At 39.6% G+C, this 9667-nt stretch overlaps 1 pseudogene; it reads left to right on the top strand.

Annotated features, from left to right (window-relative positions):
- Positions 1-3853: 3853 nt before the first annotated feature.
- LOC120260765 lies at positions 3854-6755 on the top strand (annotated as a pseudogene).
- Positions 6756-9667: the final 2912 nt, after the last annotated feature.

The raw sequence follows: 9667 nt of genomic DNA, 5'->3' as shown, positions 1-9667 counted from the left end.
AATTGGGAAGATATCGGAAAGCCGACGCCTTTCTGCAGGATCTGGCGTTGCAAGAACCCCTACTGGGAAGAAGATTCACTTGGACCAATAATCAAGAGGGAAACCCATTTGGGTAAAGCTTGATCGCTTTCACGATCAATAATGAGTGGCTCACTCATTTCCCTAGAGTGGTACAAAATGTCCCCCGCCTAGACTCGGGATCGGATCATGTGCCTTTTAAGACCGGAGGTGTGTAACCATATTTCCGAGCCACGACTCTTTTGTTATGAAAGGGTCGTGCACTGCGTATGATTTCAAGAGCTGGTGCAACATTGGTGGTCGGGGAACAACTTCAGGGGTTGTGGTGCCTACATTATTTCAAAGAAAATTGCAGGGATTAGGGATCACTTACGTCAGTAGGCTAAATTTAACTTCAGGTCGATCAAGTTAAGAAAGTTAGCCTTGATGCAGGAATTGGAGACTCTGGATACCATTAAGGAAACTAGAGGCCTTATTCTGGGGGAAATTCGTAGGAGAATGATCCGCTTCTTATAGTTAGAGGTTATCCGTAAGCAAGAGGAGGTTGACTGGAAACAAAGGTTGAGGTTACAATGGCTCAAAGAGGGAGACAAAAATACTAAATTCTTTCATGCGGTTGCAAATGGTAGGAGGAATTGCAACTTCATTCTTGGTCTTAATCGTGGGAGGTGCCTTTGATTACGGATCCTTGCGAAATTGGCAAGATGTTCGCTACTCATTTTAATCAACAATTTGGAAGTAGGAGATCTTTCGTGCTTAGGGTGGATTTCCGAAACTTTTTCGATCGAAAAATCAAGTGGATCTCTCTAAGTTGGAGAGTCCGTTCTCTGTAGAGGAAATTAAAAGTGCAGTGTTTGAGCTTGGTGGTGATAAAGCCCGTGGGCATGATGGATTCCCCATTCATTTTTCAAGCAATTCGGGTTACGATCTGTGGGGACATCATCTTGCTCAGTGAGGATTTTTTATCGGCACCATGCCAACTTGGAGAAATTAATTGGGCCAGCATTGCGCTTATTCCTAAAGTGGAATCACCTGAAAATTATTTCTAAACTGTTGGCGACGAGGTTAAGTAAGGTAATGAATTTGTTGGTGGACAAAGAACAATCTGCTTTCCTTAAAGGGCGGTGTATTCTAGACAACATTGCAACGGCGGAGGAACTTATGTTTAGCATTCATAAGCATAAACTAAATGGCCACATTCTGAAGGTAGATTTCAATAAGGCGTTTGACCGTGTTGATTGGGACTTCCTCTTGGATTTGTTAAAAGCCAAGGGATTTGGGGAGCGTTGGATAGGTTGGATCAAATGTATACTGTTCTCTTCTAAAGCGTCAATTTTGGTGAATGGCTCTCCAAATGGTTATGTGCGTTACAAAAGTGGGTTGCGGCAAGGTGACCCTCTTTCACCTTTGCTGTTTGTTTTGGTAACGGATGTGCTGAGTATTATGTTTGCACATGCACTGAGGACTAAGGTCCTGGTGGGAGTTCCATTAGGAGAGTTTGGTAACAGATGTAATCTTCATTATGCTGATGATCTACTTGTTTTGACAACTGGTGGACTAGAAGATCTTCGAATTGTTAAGCTAATCTTATATATATTTGAGGGGATAACTGGTTTAGCTACCAATTTCTCTAAAACATGCCTTTATTCTTCGGATCTGGGGAAACTCCCGGAGTTGGAGACGAGGGATACACTTAATTGTGAAAAAGGGTTTGCTTCTAGTTACGTATCTTGGTATCCCTATTTCTGGAAGAAGACCAAGGAAGCAAGATTGGGGAGGGCCTCATTTCTAAGATTAGAAAGAGGTTGGCATCGTGGAAAGTCAGACATGTTTCTCCGGGGGTAGACTCATGTTAATTAACGTAGTGCTATCGCAATACCTACATACTCGGATGTCCCCTGCTTTCGCCTACCTTGTTGGGTTATCAAGGAAATAAACCGGATTAGACGTGACTTTCTATGGTCCGGGGATGATTTGATTCATCTGGCTACCAGCACTCATAAACCGGCATAATATCTGTCGTGACCGCGACCAAGGGGGTTGGGGCATTTTGGACTTACTTAATTTCAATCAAGCATTAGTGGGGAAATGGTGGTGGAGATTTATGCCGGACCGCTCATGGTGTGGTGCTCTGAGGTAATTAAGTTCAACTATGGTATGGACCGTTGGAATACGATCCCAAAGGCAATCGGGAGAATTTCCTTTTTTTGGAAAAGGGGTGTTAAATTGTCTTCCGGCTTTTCGAAGTTGCATTGGGCATGACATTAACTCTGGGAGGGAGACGCTAGTTTGGAAAGACAGCTGGTTAAGTGGTAGAGCACCAATGTATATTTGGAAGGAGGAATTTGGTAGATCTATGGAACCGAATGGGAACTCATGAGTTACTGCTTTTTCTTTTGTCACGGTCCCTATTCATGGAGAAGGAAGTGAAGACTTTTTATGGAGCATGGAGGCAAGTGCGGGATGAGGGTGATCGAAGACTCTAAAAGGTGGCGTCTTACTAGGAATGGGGTGTTCACAGTGAAATCATTCTACACATTCTTGAATGATGGTGGATGCAGGGTGCCCTTTTCAGCGAAATTTTTTTCGGAAAAGTCATTGCCTCAAGAAAAATAAACATTTTTAATTGGCTAGCTTGGAAAAACAGGATTCTAACCTTGGAGAACTTAGAAATCAGAAAATGTAACCGCCTTCCGACGGCGACACATGTCTTGTACAATGCGGCGACCGAGGGCAGTGGATCATCTCTTCTTGTAGTGCCCCTTGGCAAAGCGGTGTGGAGATACTTCAATAGTTTGCTCGGTCTCCTGATCGCCGGATTGCCTTCATCTGGTTTGGGGGGCTTGGAGATTATCTGTCAGACCAATCTGTAGAGAGTTAGGGGTCTTAGTGATGAAAGCGATTGTGTGGAATCTTTGGCTTGCTAGGAATGACTGCATGTTTAATGATATTATGATGTCTGCTCAAGCTCTAATTGTGAAGATTGATCGAATATTATTATCCTGGCTTTTCCGCGATTAGTGATGCGGATCGAGAGCAAAGATGGAGGAGCACTCTACTACCATCAGCGCAGCTTTGGAGTTTCGAGCTCGACAGGGGAGGAGCGGTTGTAGCATCCATTCCGGATGCGAGGGCTATCTTCGCATCTTGACTAGTAGGTCGAGTTCATAGGGGATGGTTGAGCGGTTGTTTGCCCTCGCTTTTTGTGCTTTATTGTTGGTTTTGTATCTATTTTTGTTCCATTTCTTGTGGTTGGGATTTGTATGTTGTTTTTATTTTTAATTGAAGTGGTTTTATCCATCTTTCAAAATACTATAAAATCCAATACCCAAAAATTTTTTTAATTTTTAAATCCTTTAAATATCAAACACTAAACTCTAAACTCAAATGGGAAACCGCAAATCCCTCCTACAATAATTTAGTATTTAGGGTTTAAGGAGGAATTTTCCATTAAGGGATTTGTGGTGTAAATTTAGAGTTTAGATGATGAATAAGAATTAAGTTTTTTTTTTTAAGATAATGATTAAAAAAAAAGAATGATATAGATGTTGTTATGAACATCCACGTTATTTAGAAAAAACTATTCTGACTCGCAAAAGTTTTTATGGAAGTTCAAGTTTTTCATTATTCCATTCCATAAGGTGAGACTATTCTCTATTTGCAGTTTTTATTAAATTATTTTTAACCACATTTATTTATACAAAATCTTTTAAATGAGAATTTACAGATATTGTATTATGCAAAAGAAACCCAATTAAAAATAAAAAAATTGATTTTTTATTTTTAAATAAATCACCAATTATTTATTAGAAAGGGTTTTGGGACGAGTCTCTTTTGTTTGGCAAGTGTTCATTATTAGAAAGGGAAAGAGCATCAATGGAATCGGAAGAGGGTTTTTCAGAGGACATAGCGAATCCGATGAAGAGGAGGTACTCACGGTCGGAGCTGGAGTCTTTGAGGTTCGCCGGCGTCGATTACCAGCGCCGGTTGTGGGACGAGGTTTACCAACGTCTCGGATCAGTTGTCGCGGGCGAGTTTGATTGTCTCCGGCACCCAAAACAGCAGCCTCAGAGGAAGCCGAAGAAGAAGGAGCCTCCTATCACCTTCTGTACGTCCTTTTCTTTCCCAGTAACCAAGATTAAATTTGGGCACTGGTTTTTGTTCCTCTTGTCTTCTCGCCTGGTGTTTTGGTGTTCTTGTTTGTAGGATTCTCAACGTTTACTATTGAATTTGGTTTTTGGAAGTTGCTAAAAGTAATGCTTTTTCTTTTGATTGACAATCAATTTGGCAATGTTCATATGAATGGCTCTTTGCGTTGCATAGATTATTGATCAAGGTGCTTTTTTTTTCTTTTTATTTTGGACAACTTGGATTGGATTTGTAGTGTTCTTTATTTTCTGATGACGTTTTGTTTGCATATGAGAGCTCGAAGGGTCATATGTTATGTTAATGTGTTTTCTTACTGATTTTTTTATAACTATGACTCTATTATCAATAGGAAGCCCTTTTAGTTGTTATTTTATACTTTACTCTCAGCATGTGCTCATGAAAATGGGTGCTTTTGAGTTTTGGAAACCCAATGCAATTGAAAGAGGCTTCATTGTTTCAAGCCATGATCATTTGTGCCATCTATTATTTTATGCATTTAGTGTCTGGATGGGGATTATGATCTTGCTTTAAGTTAAAAGTTGTGAATTTGATGAATTATCGAGTTGCAAGTGTTGTTTGCAAGATTTATTGATCCATTTGCAAAGCTAGACACAGATTAAATGATGCTATTGCCATGGAGGCTTTTTATAAGGTGGTTATTGTACCTATGCAAAGTTCTTCTTTGTTTCTCTGTTTTTTCCCCTGTAAGGTGCATCAAGGTTTGAATGTAACATTACAATATAACCTTTATTAATTATAGCCAAGACGAATAAGATTACTGCCAAGGCCATTTTATCCCTATGCAAAAGTTTTGTGAGATAATATTATGATTCTGAGATACTATGCTCACTTGCTATATATTTCAGCTGAAGTTCTCACTGAAAACTTTGGCCTTGGTCTGGATGAATTGGATGAGACTGATGATCTTGCTAATAACTATTTGGCTGGTAACTCAAGCGGCATTGATGTGGAAGAGACGCTTTGAAGATGATGATGACAGCAGTGATGGTGAATCTGATAGCATTCAGAGACCTGCCTTCTATGTTGAAGGAGAACCTGATTTTTGAGTCAGGTTCTCCACAAGATAGTATGGAGTATCTTAGACGTGTTAGGTAAGCCTTTTTATGTTTTTTTGGTTTCAGAATTTTGAAGTAAATTAGCTTGAGTTATTTTAGATTTTATGATTGTTGTTGTTGTTGTTGTTGTTGTTATTTTGTGTGCGTGTGTGTTATATTGCTTGTTTCTCTTTGTGAAGTCCAGAGTGGGGCTTGCTTTTAAGTTTTCTGGTATATGTTCTTACTTGACCCGAACTCAATCACAACTATGCAAAAGATAAAATAACCATTATCAGTGAAAGATGACCATTATCTATTCATGATGACATTTGTCAGTCAAAATATAGTTAAACAAGTATTTAACTGTTGCTGATATAACTATTTGATAGGTGGGAAGCTAATCAAATTCCAAAAGGTGAAGGTGGCTAAGCTTAAACCAAACAAGATTAGCAATGAACAGACAAATTACATGCCCAACATCCCTGAAATTGCAAAGTGTCACCAAACTTACTGCCTTCAAAAACAATGGGAGGAGGCTTTTCTCTCTGAATTTTTAGAGATTAGGAAGGTAATTTTTTTACATGGTTTTACTTTCGATGAGACTACATGATAAATGTATACAGGAGAGTTTGTAAAAGACTTGATCTCAAAAGAATGCCGTTTGCTTTGTATATCATTGTTTAGTACTTAGGAAAAACAAAGTCCAGGTTGGCATAGCTTTTATTTTCCCTATGTGTTCTTATATAAAATCTGATTTATTTTTGGTCTTAATAGAACTGAGGACTATTTTGCTTGGTTGGCTTTTGACATGTCATTTTTCTTATGTTTGATGGACTGTCCCACAACTTAGCAGTAGGAAATTGGCTACTTTATACAAGGGTTTGATGACTTGACTTGTTACCACTGTTCTTTCCCCATGTCGAGTTAGCTTTTGACCTGGTGCTGCCCAATGTGCACCACATTATATGTTATGCGTTGATTTTGATTATTGTTCTGTCTAGAACGGCTAGTTAGATAATAGCTGATTAATGAATTATGGTGTTAAACTTTATAAGAAATCATTTTTCATCCATGGTCTTCCCTCTTGACTTGCTTGGTGTATATTCCTGCTATTGATGCTGCAACTTTCCAGGCATTTTCAGGTCTAGAAAATCCTTGCAATCAACTTTTCAATTCAGAAATTTCTCAGAATTCTTGCAAGAAATTCGAGGGGCAAAACAATGGCGGAGGGTACTCCTACAGTAAGTGCGATTCTGTGCATGGATGTTGTTTCTCGAGCTGCGACACTACAAAAGATCATAAGTATGCTTGAGACTGCAAGGTCTCTTTCAAAGAATGACTGTCAATGGTTGTTTGCACTGTGTGTGTCAGTGGATAATCCACTCCATGCAGAGACTAGTGCTTCTCTCAGATGTTTGCTCCGGAAGTGCATGAGCCTCCTGGCCGAAAAGTCAGGGTGATGACGAGGTGGTGATGTTGAACATGCTGGCTACTATTGCAGGGAAAAATACTTTTGGTCAGTCTGGGAAATAATGATTATTGGAGCATGAAGAATCGGCCATATGTGATATACAGTGAAAATTGTGTGCTGTAAATGGAGCTTTTTCTTATCAATATCACACTGAAACACCAGTTGATGATGTTATGAGGCCCTAATCTTTGTTTTCTCTCGAGTTGTGCTAGGAAATGTTTTAATACAAAATGAAATTGACAATTTTGTTATCGAAATATGCTCGGAAGAGCTCATATCAGAATTAAAAGAAATTGAAACACTTATTTTTGTTATCCAGGCGAGTGGAGACTTACATGCCATGATAATGCTACCAATTCATTTCTTATTGATTTTTCATATGGTTGGACAATGTGGTTTTTAGTCTTGCCATGTTTCATGCTCTTTGGCAGGGGATGAAGCAAGCGGTCTATCTGTGTGTCCTTGTGTTCTCTTCAGCTGTTGTATAATACAGTCTTGAGAGTAAAGGTAAGCGCTTTTTGATTTTCGTCTTTCCTTCTGCAACTTGAGTTAATTTTAGTTTCTGGGCTTTTGATTTTAAGATCTGAGCCATTGTGCCTTTTTCTTAATTAAATTGCAGAGTTATGGTTTCCTTTTTAGCCAGTTTTTGCAGATCACTTGCCAGGATTTTATTGGTAATCACTAGTCATCCTCATTAACTTCAGTTGATGCAGGGCTGTATTGACACAACAGACTTGTGAGGATATAATATTACATTTATTTAGCCATAATTTCACTAGAAATGAGCTGACTGAGAGCTGTCTATCACATTACAAGGTCTTACTCAATAGGCATCTTGATGAGGCTGGCAAACCAGTGGTGCTTTGCCAAATGGTTTTGCGTGTGTGACCAAATGGGAAGAACCATAATCTCCCACTTGTAGTTGGCTTGGTGATAGTGCAGATGATGATGGACTTGCCATTTGCAGAGACACAGATGTTTATCTTGTAAAGCATTGAAGTTCTTTGCAAATGGCCAATAATGGTGCACTCAAGGTGGGTCAAGAAGCCGATGTTAGCCTGGTGAGCATTTTGGGTGTCTTTTAATGTTATTTATGCTGCAACTTTGCTGGTGTTTTTAGGTTTAAAAATATTTGCAAGCAGCTTTTCTACTCAGAATTTTCAGCCTGATGACGAGGTGGTCATATTGAACATAATTGTCACTAAAGTGGGAAAAATTCTTCAAGACAGTACGAGAAATACTGATTGTCTGAAGAATCAGCCATATCTGATATGCAGTGAAAATCATGTGTGGTAAGTGGAGCTTTTTCTTAGCAATCTTAAATTGAAACTTCCCTTTATTATATTGTCTTCAATATATTTGCAGAAACTCATATTAGAAAAATAGAATTTGGAAACATTTCAACACTTCTAGTTTTTGCTGTCAGAGGAAATTTTTAGAGATTTATGTGGCATGAATTAATAATAGTGCTGCGTCCAATTCACATTCATTCCTTCTTGGTTCTCTTCTTTGTTGTGTGTGTGTGTGTGGGTGTTTTGGGGGGGTGGGGTGGTTTGTTGTTGCGCATTTTTCTAATGAAACCTTGAGTAAGGTAAGCATTTCATTGATTTTAATTCCTAATTAAGGTGGGTAGCTCTGTTTGTTATTTAAGACATCTATATAATTCAATTTGCAGATAGTCACGGTTTCTTTTGTTGACAGATAACTGATTCAGATTTTTATTGCCATTCATCCTCATTCAACTCCAGTTCGTGTACTGAATTCCAAGCATGGATTAGTAAGGATACTAGATTACATTTATTTAGCATATTTTCACTGAGCAGACTGCTGGAGCAGCAGTTTCATCACATAGCAAGGTGTTTCTCATTAGCCATCTTGATGGAAGCCTACTAGAGCCGATGTAATTGTAGTCACAATCGGTATTGAGCTGGTTAATGTTGAACGGATAGAAGAGACAGTTCACGGTTACATGTACTCTCGTGTCAAAGGGCGAGTTGATGAAACTCAGGCCATCTGCAGAGATACAGATGTTTATCTTGAGAGCAGGCGTCCTTTCTGAAGCCCATCTGTTACTGTGGCGCACTCAATATGCGGTCGATAATCCGGGATTGGCGCAGGAGGCGTGATGATGTCTCAGGGAGCTTGTAGCTGGTGGAAGCTGAGGGGTACAAATGTTGGTAACGAAGGCATTTGAGCAAGTTGGCTGTTTGCAGTCATGAACGCGGCTGAGTAGTCTGTTTGGTTTGAGTTGTGAGCGATTGACGTACGCTAGGTGTTGTCCAGTTAGCGAGCCGTTGCTGCATGGGCAGCTCAAGTTACACCAGTTTGAGTGAGGTCGAGGGATTAAGGCGGCATCTATGAGAGAGCATGGAGTTCCATCAGTTCATGGTTGGCAGAGCAAAAGAAAACAATTAATGTGTTAAATTATACATAACTAAATATTTCATTCAACACTGGGTATAGAAGAGAGCAAGAGGTGGAAAGAGCTCAATGTGTACGCGGTATGACGATCGCACGGTAACAGAGAATCTGCATGTTGGGTTGCAGTCCTGGACGATCTGCAGTTTGGTCCAATGTCTTCAGCTGGTCTTCAATCAAAGAAGTGGATAGCTGGTTTCCCCTAGTTTGTTGGCATGCAGCATGTGCCTCCTGGTATGCGGGTAATATGTCCCCGGCCACTGCAAACAGATTAATTTGATGTCATTGTTAGTGTTTTTCACATTGTTTGATGCTCAAAATCTTTAAAAGAAGGGGATGATATCATGATACCACGAGAGTCAAGTAGAGGAGATCGACGGCTGCACCTGACTTTGCCACTGCCGCTGTTGTTGTCACCGAAATATAGAGAGAATGCCAATAAATAATGCAAGCAGAGAGATATTTTTGATCTTGCTGCCATTATTTGTTTGATTGAAGGTTTATGCAGAGGATGGCTTTGGATGAGATGAAGATGCATGCCTTTCTATAGTGACTC

The sequence above is a fragment of the Dioscorea cayenensis genome, chromosome 5 (assembly GCF_009730915.1).
Source record: "Dioscorea cayenensis subsp. rotundata cultivar TDr96_F1 chromosome 5, TDr96_F1_v2_PseudoChromosome.rev07_lg8_w22 25.fasta, whole genome shotgun sequence".
In the NCBI taxonomy this organism is placed as follows: domain Eukaryota; kingdom Viridiplantae; phylum Streptophyta; class Magnoliopsida; order Dioscoreales; family Dioscoreaceae; genus Dioscorea; species Dioscorea cayenensis.
The sequence above is the reverse complement of the archived record's forward strand: the minus strand, read 5'-3'. Positions and strand labels throughout refer to the sequence as shown.